Source organism: Rutidosis leptorrhynchoides, chromosome 11 (genome assembly GCF_046630445.1).
Source record: "Rutidosis leptorrhynchoides isolate AG116_Rl617_1_P2 chromosome 11, CSIRO_AGI_Rlap_v1, whole genome shotgun sequence".
NCBI classification, from domain to species: domain Eukaryota; kingdom Viridiplantae; phylum Streptophyta; class Magnoliopsida; order Asterales; family Asteraceae; genus Rutidosis; species Rutidosis leptorrhynchoides.
The window spans coordinates 258,840,001-258,855,000 of NC_092343.1; positions in this window are offsets into that span (position 1 = coordinate 258,840,001).

A 15,000-nucleotide genomic window follows, 5' to 3' on the forward strand; every position below is an offset into this window, starting at 1 on the left:
TGTAGTTCGGCCAACCTCGATGCTGTGAAGATAGTAATCTCGTGTGGTTCGGATTACTAAGGCTCGTGTAGTTCGGCCAATCTTCATTGTGGTATTTGGTTCTCGGTATTGGGTTAAGGTGTTAACCTTGTTCGTTATACTGTTATATATATTAATGTATTGTTGTGTTGTAGCTAACCCTCCGGGTGTAGCTATTTGGAGATGTTCACTTTGTCGTTGGTGGACTCATATTTGTTGTTGTACCTTTAGCTTGATGCTTAGAGATTGTACGGTATGCTTAGTGTAGTTGCTTTATATTTGGATGCTACGGTATGCGGTATTTGCTTGTGTGGCGTATTCATTTTATACATATATATGTATGTAGTATATTATCATTCACTAAGCGTTAGCTTACCCTCTCGTTGTTGACTCTTTTTATAGATTGCATGCGGATGGTGGCTCGGGTAAGCGCGAGGATTAGAGGACTTGCGTAGTTTGCGTAGAAGGCTTGCTTTTGGATTTATTAGGATTGGGTAGCGTATCCCCAATCGCCATGCTCGGCTTTGTCTTGTATTAAGAGTCTTATGGTCTAAAATTGTATTTTTATACTTAAAGGGTAATTTGGGCACGTGTGGGCCCCACTTTGTGAAACTCGTTCAAACCTTAGTTATGTGCTAGTTTTACATATATTAATGTACGGTTAAAAGCGTTTTGGCTAAATGTGTCGGGAACTAGTCAAACATTTTCGTTAAATTGACTTCCGGGGACAGCGGGCTGTCCAGGTGATTCGGCGCGCCGCGCGCCCACCTGGCGCGCCGCGCAAATGAACTGCACCAGAATTTTTTTTTATGTTTGAAATTTCGCCGTGTTTGGTCGGTTACGGTTTGGGTTGTTACAAGTGGTATCAGAGCATGGTCTAAGGGATTTAGGTGACTTGAGATAGGTGCCTAGACTTAGACTTGTGTGTGCTTAAATTGTTGCGGGACTTGTAGGATTACGGGTCGGAATGGGTTTGGTTAGTGCCTTGGCTATAGGTTGACTAACGTTTATATTAGTAATGCGGATATTATTAATATGTTGTTGTGTTGTGATAATAATTCTCGCGTGTGTTTGTACCGCGTAGAATTTTGGTTGTGTTTGTGTATATCATCGAGCGAGACGGTCGTTGTACTAACGAGTCGATACGGCATGTGTGCGTAATAAGAACTTGCAAACCTTATTACGGGTGCAAATCGTGTCTAACAAGTGATGTACGATGAGTGTTTAGCAAGATGGGGCTGTGTCGTGCGTACGGTTTTACACGTTCGTGGACTAATCGTTTTGCATTCTTTAGAATGACGACGCGAAACGAGACCGAGGCGAATGACGTGGAGTTTAACACTAGGGTTGCGGCCGCCGTTGCGGAGCAAATGGGTGCGTTAGAAGAAAGAATGGAAAGGAGGTATTCCGAACTTCAAAGTAGTGGTGAAATGGAGCGTTATCTTAAGAGCTTCATGAGGACTAAACCCCCGATGTATGACGGAAAACCGGATCCTTTGGTAAGCACAACTTGGATTTCGGATGTCGAAGGGTGTTTTCGTACTATTGATTGCCCTCCCGAGAGGAAGACGAGACTCGCTACGAGTTTGTTGCGTGGTAGGGCAAGGGATTGGTTGGATGGTAAGATTGATCTTGTCGGTGGCGAGACGTTTATGGCCTTATCGTGGGACGAGTTTAAGGAGGAATTCTTTGAGGAGTTCCGGACTTCGGCCGATTTGTGGGAATTGCGCAATGAGTTGCGAAATTTGCGACAAGGATCTATGGAATTGAGTACTCTTAAGGCGACCTTTATGGCAAAGGCTCGTTTTTGTCCGGAGTATTTGGGAAATGATCGTTTGTTGATGGGGGATTTCTATCGGACCTTGAATGATGACTTGAAAAGTAAGATTAGTCGGGGTCAAGCGAAATCGTTTTCGGAATTATTCGACTTGGCTAGAGGTTTCGAGTCGTATTCACGATCGAAGAGGGGTGAATCTTCAAGTGAGAGAAGAGTTGTTTCTTATGGTGCTCCGAGTAAGAGGACTAAGGGTCCGAGTGTGAGCACGGGTGGTACGCGAACGGGTATATCGGATTCTAGTGCGGCTAGATGTTACAATTGTGGCGTAAGGGGTCACAAGTCTTGGGAATGTTCGGTACCAAAGGGTGGTAGTATGGTGTGCTTCAATTGCCAAAAGGAAGGACATCGTAAGTCGGAATGTCCCAAGTTAGCGGGGACGGGTGCGGCGAGGGGACGTTAAGGTACGTTTCATTTTAATAAATAGGTCTTTTGATTATTTATAAAATGCCGGTTGAGTTTGAGTTGTATGCCTTTGTTGTGCATGTTATGCTATGGGTGACGTTCCTAATGGAAGTACCCTAAGGTGATGTTTGATTGTCGGGCGAAGGGCGTAAGACTTGGTGCAACCAAGCATTCCTTAGTATTTGGGGTATGTTTCTACCAAGCCACGGAAATGGTTTTGGTGTTCGATTGTTAAGCGCGTGTTCGCTTGTGTGTTGAAGTTGATGAACCACGAGGTTCGTCGGGTGATTGGAACCTTCGAGATCGAGTGTTTAAAATCTCGATGTGTGTTGGTAATGGAGTCTTTATGACGCGACATTAGGTGCCTCTTTTATACCTACTAGTGTGGTGTCGACTCCGATTGTGTTGTAGTTACATTGTACTTAGGGTACCGGGAGGAACCCTTAAGTACACGAGTGACTCGGTGAAATTGACAACTATAGTAATTGGATGATTGCGAGGGTGTAGTTTGTGTAATGCGTGGTACACTTTTCGTTCAAAGTGTTTAAGGGTTGGTTAAAATCCTTCGTGTGCTCAAGGTTGGAGCAAGATGTGGTAATGGGTCGTGCGAACCCAATTATTGGTAAAGTCTACCTTTGGTAGCATTGTACGAGTGTACGAGATGCGGTTATGGAACGTAATTCTAAGTGGGGGAGTTACACTCCCGCACGAGGAAGTTTTAGTGTGAGATTTCGGAGGATGCTATTGGTAGATCCGGAAAATGTTGTCGAGACCTGGTTGGGTCGATTTGTGGTAGAGTACAATTTCGGATAAATTGTACTTATGGTTTGGATTTGAATCATCACCGAGGTGGTAACGTGGTAAATCTCGTTGAGAGATAATGGACGTGTTTGACGAGCAAGGTGAGATCCTCCGGTTAAGGGAGGTGTGTGTCGGGTTCTCTTGTGGAGAATTATTGTTTGGTACCTATGTTTGGTATAGGTGGTTCTTGCTTGATTATGGATGGTTAGTGTTCCTCTAGGGTTCACTATAGTGTAGCAGAGCGCGATGTTGCATTACTCGTTGTTTGAGGCCGAAAGTGCGTATGTGATCGATGAAGCATGATCTTCGGGTCCGCTGACTTCATCGTGGTGTTGATGATTAATGAAGCATGATCTTTAGGGTCCGCTGACTTCATTATGGTATGGTTGATCGGTGGAGCATGATCTTCGGGTCCGCTGACTTCATCGTGGTGTTGAGATCGGTGAAGCATGATCTTCGGGTCCGCTGACTTCATCCGGTGTTGAGATTGGTGAAGCATGATCTTCGGGTCCGCTGACTTCATCATGGTTGTGAATCGCGTGTGGTTTCGGATTCACGATGACGCGTGTAGTTCGGTCATCTTATTGGAATGAATCTCGTGTAGTTCGGATTCATGGTGACTCGTGTAGTTCGGTCATCTTATTGAGGTAGTAATCTCGTGTGGTTTCGGATTACTAAGGCTCGTGTAGTTCGGCCAACCTCGATGTTGTGGAAGTGAATCTCGTGTAGTTCGGATTCACAAATGACTCGTGTAGTTCGGTCATTCCTCCGGGATAGTGACTCTCGTGTAGTTCGGATTCACTATGGCGCGTGTAGTTCGGCCATTCCCGATTGTTGTTGTGGTGAAGGTAGTGAGTCGCGTGTAGTTCGGATTCACTAAGGCGCGTGTGTTTTCGGCCAGCCTTCGTATGTTGTGTGATCCGTCGGTTGTTTTATACACCGATGGTGGGGTCGTAAGGACCGGGATGTTTGATCTATTGGTTGTTTTATACACCAATGGTGGGGTCGTGAGGACCGTGTTGTTTGATCTATCGGTTGTTTGATACACCGATGGTGGGGTCGTGAGGACCATGTTGTGTGATTAGTGATGCGATAGCCGTGTTTCGCTCACATGTTGTTACGGGTGTGACTAGAGTCGATTTTGTACACCTTTGGGTTTAGCGTTGCCATAGTCGGTTGGGCGCTATCGGTTCTAGCCGTTGGATTATATGTTACGGTAGTCGCGTATTGGTCGTATTGCGCACTACAAAGGATGTATTGTGATTGGTGCTATCCGTAAGGATTCGTTTGGATCGGTCTTCATCGGTTCGGGTTGTTGACCTTAGGTTGAGACTTGGTTGCTTTTAGCGTTGTACTCGGTAATAGTACGCTAAGGGATTTATATCTCGGTACGAGATTGGTTGAGTTTTCTTGATGTTAGGGAATGAGCATGGTTTTAGTGCTCGGATGGTGATTTGAATAAATCGCGGGTGACGATTTAGTTGTGGAAGGCGATTCGTTGGGAAGGAATTGCTTAGGAAAGTCGGATCGAAACTTATGTCGAGGACCATAGGGTGGGGTCCGTTTGGTTAAGTGACGAGGATCACGAGGACGTGATCGAGTTTAAGTGGGGGAGAGTTGTAAGACCCGAATATTTATCTTGCATACTCGTGTACTTATAACATTCGAGATTGGGTTTCGTTGGCTATTTATATAAAGTTTAAATGCAAAAGAATCTGTTTCAGTTAGGTCGCGCGCCGCGCGGGGATTCGGCGCGCCGCGCCGTTTGCTGCTGACAGAATCCCTTGTTTTTAATTGGTTTAAATGAAGGGCAAATGGGTAATTTCACTTGAGGCCGGATTTGTGAGGCTTATGAGCTAGTTTGGATCAGTTTTGGATCCCATTCACATCCACTCATCATCTTCATCCATTTTTAGAGAGAGTGTAAGAGTTTTGAGAGAGATTGGAGGTTTTGGTGAGGAAGAAGCTCGAATCGTTCAAAGTCTCGGGTTTTAAAGTTGTTCCTTTCGTTCTCGGCTACACGGTGATAGTATTGGTAAGCTCAAACTCCGAATTTCATTCTTGTGACTTGATATTCAATTTAGGGTTTTGAGTTAATTAGTTGTAAAACCCTTTTATGTGATGAAATGGGTTTAGTGAAGCTAGTAATCGGGTTTGTTGTTAATTGTTGGTGGATTTTGGGTTTGGTGAACTAATTGGCCATGTTTAGAACTTTAATTTGAGTTTAATCACTTAAGTTAGTGATTATGGAAGTGTTGAAACCCATTTAGGGTATTTGGTTGACTAATTGTGACTTTGGGTCAAATTAGGGTTTGGTGGTGATTATGACCCATTTGGTGACTTAATGAGGTTGATGAACTTAAAATGGATTAAGTTGGAATATTAAACCGAGTTAAATGTGTTTTGGTGTCAAAACTTATAAAGGACGAGATTTTGACCTTTATGGGTCAAAATTAGGGTTTAAGTGTCAAAATGGGTATGACACGTGTTTGGCACTTGTGTCCGGGTTTAATTGGCATATTATGACCATTCTCACTTGCGTTAGTGATTATTGGTTAGTTTGGGCACGGTTTGTGCTCGGAAGTGCATTTGGGACGAAATTGCACTAAGTGACGAATTGGGTTGGTTTGTAAAATCCATCCTAATTGTATTGTTGTAAATGTGTTAATGGAATAGGTATTTTCCATTGGCGAGTTGCGGATCACTTGGAAGCTTTCTTCAAGACTTCAAGGTGAGTGATATTATCCTATGTACATATGTATGTGTAGGATGGGTGCGGGTCGGGTGAAGTGATTTTCGGCTATAGAGCTCACTTCACATGTAGGTGGACTTGATGGACTTGTGTATGAGTCCAATTGGCACGGTTGTGCGTTTTGGTTGACCATCTTTGGTGAAGTATTCGTTCGTGTGTACGTTATCACACATGGTTGTGATTTGGGTGTTATAGCCCCGATGTGGTGGATTTTATAATCCCGTGACCGTGGGTTTGAGTTGGAGAAGTGAATCGCGTGTGGTTTCGGATTCACGGTGACGCGTGTGGTTTCGGTCATCTTATCAAATGAATCTCGTGTAGTTCGGATTCATGGTGACTCGTGTAGTTCGGTCATCTTATTGAGGTAGTAATCTCGTGTGGTTTCGGATTACTAAGGCTCGTGTAGTTCGACCAACCTCGATGCTGTGAAGATAGTAATCTCGTGTGGTTCGGATTACTAAGGCTCGTGTAGTTCGGCCAATCTTCATTGTGGTATTTGGTTCTCGGTATTGGGTTAAGGTGTTAACCTTGTTCGTTATACTGTTATATATATTAATGTATTGTTGTGTTGTAGCTAACCCTCCGGGTGTAGCTATTTGGAGATGTTCACTTTGTCGTTGGTGGACTCATATTTGTTGTTGTACCTTTAGCTTGATGCTTAGAGATTGTACGGTATGCTTAGTGTAGTTGCTTTATATTTGGATGCTACGGTATGCGGTATTTGCTTGTGTGGCGTATTCATTTTATACATATATATGTATGTAGTATATTATCATTCACTAAGCGTTAGCTTACCCTCTCGTTGTTGACTCTTTTTATAGATTGCATGCGGATGGTGGCTCGGGTAAGCGCGAGGATTAGAGGACTTGCGTAGTTTGCGTAGAAGGCTTGCTTTTGGATTTATTAGGATTGGGTAGCGTATCCCCAATCGCCATGCTCGGCTTTGTCTTGTATTAAGAGTCTTATGGTCTAAAATTGTATTTTTATACTTAAAGGGTAATTTGGGCACGTGTGGGCCCCACTTTGTGAAACTCGCTCAAACCTTAGTTATGTGCTAGTTTTACATATATTAATGTACGGTTAAAAGCGTTTTGGCTAAATGTGTCGGGAACTAGTCAAACATTTTCGTTAAATTGACTTCCGGGGACAGCGGGCTGTCCAGGTGATTCGGCGCGCCGCGCGCCCACCTGGCGCGCCGCGCAAATGAACTGCACCAGAATTTTTTTTTATGTTTGAAATTTCGCCGTGTTTGGTCGGTTACGGTTTGGGTTGTTACAGTTAGCCGGTCTGCCGATCGACTCGGGGCGTGGACCGGTGCGGATTTGTAAGACCCAAATATTTATTGTACATAATGTATTTATGGTGCACGATGCGTGTGTGAAGTGTACGAAGCATGTACGTGTCGCTTGCTCGAACGTCGAAGGAAACGGGACGTGGTCTGAAGTACCAAGGTGTGTACGTATCTTTTCAACCCCAAATAAAGTTTGTGTTGATGTTTCAAAGCCTTACCATTGGAAAGAAAATCTTATTACGTTTCCAACGATATTTGATTCATCGAAAACGGAGCTACGGACAAAAAGTTATGGCCAAAACAAGTTTCTGAAATCTGACCTGCAGAGTGGAGCGGCGCTCCACATAGTGGCGCGGCGCGCCGAATGGGTCAGAAGCAATTTTCAGCCTTTTTAAAGGCTTTAAATGAAGGGTACTTTGGTCTTTTCACTTGGGGTCGGTTTAGGGTCATCAAAACTGATCCTTTGATCAGTTTGGATCAAATTCTCACCAACCAAAACACTCTCAACCATTTTTAGAGAGAGAGTAAAGGTTTAGAGAGAGATTGGAGGTTTTGGTGAAGAAGAAGCTCGAATCGTTCAAAGTCTCGGGTTTTAAAGTTGTTCCTTTCGTTCTCGGCTACGCGGTGATAGTATTGGTAAGCTCAAACTCCGAATTTCATCTATTTAATTTGATATTCAAGTTAGGGTTTTGAGTTAATTTGTTGTAATACCCTTTTAGGTGATGAAATGGGTTTAGTGATGCTAGTAATCGGGTTTATTGTTAATTGTTGGTGGATTTTGGGTTGGTGAACAAATTGGCCATGTTTAGAACTTGAAATTTAGTTTAATCACTTTAGTTAGCGATTATGGAAGTATTGGAACCCATTGGAGGTTGTTTGGTTGACTAACTTTGACTTTGGGTCAAATTAGGGTTTGGTGGTGACTATGACCCGATTGGCGATTTAATGAGGTTTATAAACTTAAAATGGATTAAGTTGAAGTATAGAACCGAGTTAAATGTGTTTTGGTGTCAAAACTTGTAAAGGATGAGATTTTGACCTTTATGGGTCAAAATTAGGGTTTAAGTGTCAAAATGGGTATGACACGTGTTTGGCACTTGTGTTCGGGTTTAATTGGCATTTTAGGACCATTCTCACTTGTGTTAGTGATTATTGGTTAGTTTGGGTACGGTTTGTGCTTGGAAGTGCATTTGGGTCGAAATGGCACTAAGTGACGAATTGGGTTAATTTGTGAATCCAATCTAATTGTGTTGTGGTATTTGTGATAATGGAATAGGTATTTTCCATCGGCGAGTTGCGGTTTACTTGGAAGCTTTCTTCAAGACTTCAAGGTGAGTGGAATATCTATATATGTATGTATATGATTTATGTGCCCGTGGAAATGGTGTCACATAGCCGTTTGGTGACCATAGTTGTGAGATATAGACATTTTGTCCACATTGATAGTTGCCCGTAGTAATGATGTCACATAGCCGTTTTTGTGACCGTAGTGGTGGGACATAGCCGTTCTTGTCCATAATGATTATTGTGAGTGGAATATCTATATATGTATGTATATGATTTATGTGCCCGTGGAAATGGTGTCACATAGCCGTTTGGTGACCATAGTTGTGAGATATAGACATTTTGTCCACATTGATAGTTGCCCGTAGTAATGATGTCACATAGCCGTTTTTGTGACCGTAGTGGTGGGACATAGCCGTTCTTGTCCATAATGATTATTGTGAGTGGAATATGTATATATGTATGTATATGATTTATGTACCGTGTTGATGGTGTCACATAGCCGTTTTGTGACCAAGGTTGTGGGACTTAGCCGTATTAGTCCATGTTTTGTACTAAGGCACATAGCCGTGTTTGTGCATTTAGTGGCAAGTAATAGCCGTGTTTGTGTATTTAGTGGCAAGTAATAGCCGTGTTTTACTCCCACGTTGTTATTTGAGTTACCCGTACACATAGCCGTGTTGGTGTACGAAAGCGTGAGTAATAGCCGTGTTCTACTCACATTGAGCAAGTGATGCCATAGCCGTTTTTGGAACACTTGAGGGGTGATGCCATAGCCGTTTTTGGAACACCTCGGGGGGTTAGCATGCCATAGCCGTTTTTGGAAGCTAACGAATGTTATGAACATCGATGACTTGATTCGCGAAGTCGTTCCCCTAGCGAAGAGATTGGTTAACCATGAATTGTAATTGTTGATGCTAGCATTTAATTTGATTTATTATTTATAATTATTTATGCTAATGATGTTGCTAGTTGTACGGTTTGACGTTACTAGCTATTGATTGCTTATGAGGTTGCTAGTTATACGATTTGATGATACTAGCGTTTGGTACGATGAGGTAAGTGATTTATGTGTATTTATGTGATGTCGTGGATGCGAGTAGGTAAGTTGTATATGCATGTATATATTTATTCTACTCACTAAGCATTAGCTTACCCTCTCGTTGTTGACTCTTTTTATAGATTGCATGCGGATTGGTGGCTCGGGTAAGCGCGAGGACTAGAAGACTTGCATAGTTTGCTTTAGAGACTTGCTTTTGGATTGTTTAGGATTGGGTAGCGTATCCCCAATCGCCATGCTCGGCTTCGTTTTGTATTAAAAGTCTTATGGTCAAATATTGCATTTTGGTACTCAAGGGGTAATTTGGGTCGATGTGGGACCCGCTTCGTAAATTTGATTTTATTAATTAAACGTGCTAGTTTTTCATATATGAAGTCATGGTTAAAAGCGTTTTAGCTAAATGTGTCGGGAACTAGTCAAACATTTTCATTAAATTGACTTCCGGGGACAGCGGGCTGTCCAGGGGGTTTGGCGCGCCGCGCGGCCACCTGGCGCGCCGCGCAGATGGCCTGCACCAGAAATTTTTTTTTGTTTGAAATTTCGTCGTGTTTGGTCGGTTACGGTTTGGGTTGTTACAAGTGGTATCAGAGCATGGTCTAAGGGATTTAGGTGACTTGAGATAGGTGCCTAGACTTAGACTTTTGTGTGTGCTTAATTTGTTGCGGGACTTGTAGGATTACGGGTCGGAATGGGTTTAGTTAGTGCCTTGTTTATAGGTTGACTAACGTTTATATTAGTAATGCGGATATTATTAATATGCTCTTGTGTTGTGATAGTAATTCTCGCGTGTGTTTGTACCGCGTAGAATTTTGGTTGTGTTTGTTTATATCATCGAGCGAGGCGGTCGTTGTACTAACAAGTCGATGCGGCGTGTGTGCGTAATAAGAACTTGCAGACCTTATTACGGGTGCAAATCGTGTCTAACGAGTGATGTACGACGAGTGTTTAGCAAGATGGGAGGGTGTTGTGCGTGTCGTTTTATACGTGCGTGGACTAATCGTTTTGCATTCTTTAGAATGACGACGCGAAACGAGATCGAGGCGAATAACGTGGAGTTTAACTCTAGAGTTGCGGCCGCCGTTGCGGAGCAAATGAGAGCGTTTCGAGAAGAAATGGATAGGAAGTATTCCAAACTTCAAAGTAGTGGCGAAATGAAGCGTTATCTTAAGAGCTTCATGAGGACTAAACCACCGATGTACGACGGGAAACCGGATCCATTGGTAAGCACAACTTGGATTTCGGATGTCGAAGGGCGTTTTCGCACGATTGATTGCCCTCCCGAGAAGAAGACGAGGCTCGCAACTAGTTTGTTGCGGGGTAGGGCAAGGGATTGGTTGGATGGTAAGATTGATCTTGTTGGTGGTGAAACGTTTATGGTCTTATCGTGGGACGAGTTTAAGGAGGAATTCTTCGAGGAGTTCCGGACTTCGGCCGATTTGTGGGAATTGCGTAATGAGTTGCGAAACTTGCGACAAGGATCTATGGATTTGAGTACTCTCAAGACGACCTTTATGGCGAAGGCTCGTTTTTGTCCGGAGTATTTGGGAAGTGATCGTTTGTTAATGGGGGATTTCTATTGGACTTTGAATGACGACTTGAAAAGTAAAATTAGTCGTGGTCAAGCGAAATCGTTTTTGGAATTATTCGACTTGGCTAGGGGTTTCGAGTCGCATACACGATCGAAGAAGGGTGAACCTTCAAGGGAGATAAGGGTTGTTTCTTATGGTGCTCCGAGTAAGAGGACTAAGGGTCCGAGCGTGAGCACGGGTGGTACACGGACGGGTATATCGGATTCTAGTGCGCCTAGGTGTTACAATTGTGGCGTGAGGGGTCACAAATATTGGGAATGTTCGGTACCAAAGGGTGGTAGTATGGTGTGCATTAATTGCCAAAAAGAAGGACATCGTAAGTCGGAACGTCCCAAGTTAGCGGGGACGGGTGCGGCGAGGAGACGTTAAGGCACGTTTCATTTTAATAAATATGTCTTTTGATTGTTTATCGAGTGCCGTTTGGAAGTGAGTTGTTAAATGCCTTGGTTTGTGCATATTGTTGTTATGGGTGACGTTCCTAATGGAAGTACCCTATGGTGACGTTTTAATTGATTGGTGAAGGGCGTAAGACTTGGTGCAACCAAGCATTCCTTATTGTTTGGGAAATGTTTCTACCAAGCCACGGAAATGGTTTTGGTGTCCGATTGTTAAGCGCGTGTTCGCTTTTATGTTGAAGTGATGAACCATGAGGTTCGCCGGGTGATTGGAACCCTTGAGATCGAGTGTTTGAAATCTCGATGTATGTCGGTAATGGAGTCATTATGACGCGACATTAGGTGCCTCTTTTATACCTACTAGCGTGGTGTTCGACTCCGACTAGGTTATGGTTGTGGTTGCATTGTACTTAGGGTACCGGAGTAAAACCCTTAGATACATGAGTGACTAGGTGGAATTTGACAAACTAATGAAATTGGATGATTGCGAGGGTATAGTTTGGGTATTTGTGGTACACTTTTCATTCGAAGTGTTTAAGGATTGGTCAAGTCCTTCGTGTGCTCGAGGTTTGGAGCAAGGTATGGTAACGGGTCGTGTGAACCCAATTGTTTGTAAAGTCTACCTTTGGTAGCATTGTACGGTTGTACGAGTTGTGGATATGGAACGTAGTTCCAAGTGAGGGAGTGGCACTCCCGCACGAGGAGGTTTTAGTGTGAGATTTCGGATGATGCTTTTGTTAGATCCGGAAATTTGGTCGAGACCTAGTTTTGGTCAATTGGTGGTAGAGTACAATTTTTGGCTCATTGGTACTTATGATATTGGATTTGTAAATTACCACCGAGGTGGTAAGTTTGGTGAATCTCGTCGAGAGATAATGGACGTGTTTTGGCGAGCAAGGTGAAATCCCTCGGTTAAGGGATGTGCGTATCGGATTCTCTTCTAGAGAAATATTGTTTTGTGCCTATGTTTGATATAGGTGGTTCTTGCCCGATAGTGTAGACGGTTAGCGGTATCCGTTAGGGTTCACTATAGTGTAGCGGAGCGCGATGTTGCACTACTCGTTGTGTGAGGTATTGTTATAGTGGTGAAGCATGACTTTCGGGGTCCGCTGACTTCATCAAGAGGTATTGTTATATCGGTGAAGCATGACTTTCGGGTCCGCTGACTTCATCCGGTGTTGAGTGATCTATCTGTTGTTTTATACTCCTATGGTGGGATCGTGAGGACCGTATTGTGTGATTACTGATGCGATAGCCGTATTTCGCTCACATGTCGTTACGGGCGTGACAATGGTCGATTTTGTACACCTAGGGTTTTAAGTTGTTATAGTCGATTGGACGCTAGCGGTTCTATTCGTTCGCTTATGATGTTACGGTAGTTGCGTATTGGTTGTATTATGCGCTACAAGGGATGTTTAGTGATTGGTGTTATCCGTAAGGATTCGTTTGGTTCGGTCTTCATTGTTTCGGGTCGTTGACCTTGGGTTGAGACTTGGTTGCCTTTAGCGTTGTACTCGGTAATATTACACTAAGGAATTAATATCTCGGTATGAGATTGGTTGAGTTTCCCGATGCGAGGGAATGAGTATGGTTTTAGTGCTCGGATTGTGGATTTGAGAAAAATCGTGGATGACGATTTAGTTGTGGAAGGCGATTCGTCGGGAAGAATTGCTTAGGAAAGTCGGATTGGGACTTATGTTGAGGACCGTGGAGTGTGGTCCGTTTGGTTAAGTGACGAGGATCACGAGGACGTGATCGATTCTAAGTGGGGGAGAGTTGTAAGACCCAAATATTTATTGTACATAATGTATTTATGGTGCACGATGCGTGTGTGAAGTGTACGAAGCATGTACGTGTCGCTTGCTCGAACGTCGAAGGAAACGGGACGTGGTCTGAAGTACCAAGGTGTGTACGTATCTTTTCAACCCCAAATAAAGTTTGTGTTGATGTTTCAAAGCCTTACCATTGGAAAGAAAATCTTATTACGTTTCCAACGATATTTGATTCATCGAAAACGGAGCTACGGACAAAAAGTTATGGCCAAAACAAGTTTCTGAAATCTGACCTGCAGAGTGGAGCGGCGCTCCACATAGTGGCGCGGCGCGCCGAATGGGTCAGAAGCAATTTTCAGCCTTTTTAAAGGCTTTAAATGAAGGGTACTTTGGTCTTTTCACTTGGGGTCGGTTTAGGGTCATCAAAACTGATCCTTTGATCAGTTTGGATCAAATTCTCACCAACCAAAACACTCTCAACCATTTTTAGAGAGAGAGTAAAGGTTTAGAGAGAGATTGGAGGTTTTGGTGAAGAAGAAGCTCGAATCGTTCAAAGTCTCGGGTTTTAAAGTTGTTCCTTTCGTTCTCGGCTACGCGGTGATAGTATTGGTAAGCTCAAACTCCGAATTTCATCTATTTAATTTGATATTCAAGTTAGGGTTTTGAGTTAATTTGTTGTAATACCCTTTTAGGTGATGAAATGGGTTTAGTGATGCTAGTAATCGGGTTTATTGTTAATTGTTGGTGGATTTTGGGTTGGTGAACAAATTGGCCATGTTTAGAACTTGAAATTTAGTTTAATCACTTTAGTTAGCGATTATGGAAGTATTGGAACCCATTGGAGGTTGTTTGGTTGACTAACTTTGACTTTGGGTCAAATTAGGGTTTGGTGGTGACTATGACCCGATTGGCGATTTAATGAGGTTTATAAACTTAAAATGGATTAAGTTGAAGTATAGAACCGAGTTAAATGTGTTTTGGTGTCAAAACTTGTAAAGGATGAGATTTTGACCTTTATGGGTCAAAATTAGGGTTTAAGTGTCAAAATGGGTATGACACGTGTTTGGCACTTGTGTTCGGGTTTAATTGGCATTTTAGGACCATTCTCACTTGTGTTAGTGATTATTGGTTAGTTTGGGTACGGTTTGTGCTTGGAAGTGCATTTGGGTCGAAATGGCACTAAGTGACGAATTGGGTTAATTTGTGAATCCAATCTAATTGTGTTGTGGTATTTGTGATAATGGAATAGGTATTTTCCATCGGCGAGTTGCGGTTTACTTGGAAGCTTTCTTCAAGACTTCAAGGTGAGTGGAATATCTATATATGTATGTATATGATTTATGTGCCCGTGGAAATGGTGTCACATAGCCGTTTGGTGACCATAGTTGTGAGATATAGACATTTTGTCCACATTGATAGTTGCCCGTAGTAATGATGTCACATAGCCGTTTTTGTGACCGTAGTGGTGGGACATAGCCGTTCTTGTCCATAATGATTATTGTGAGTGGAATATCTATATATGTATGTATATGATTTATGTGCCCGTGGAAATGGTGTCACATAGCCGTTTGGTGACCATAGTTGTGAGATATAGACATTTTGTCCACATTGATAGTTGCCCGTAGTAATGATGTCACATAGCCGTTTTTGTGACCGTAGTGGTGGGACATAGCCGTTCTTGTCCATAATGATTATTGTGAGTGGAATATGTATATATGTATGTATATGATTTATGTACCGTGTTGATGGTGTCACATAGCCGTTTTGTGACCAAGGTTGTGGGACTTAGCCGTATTAGT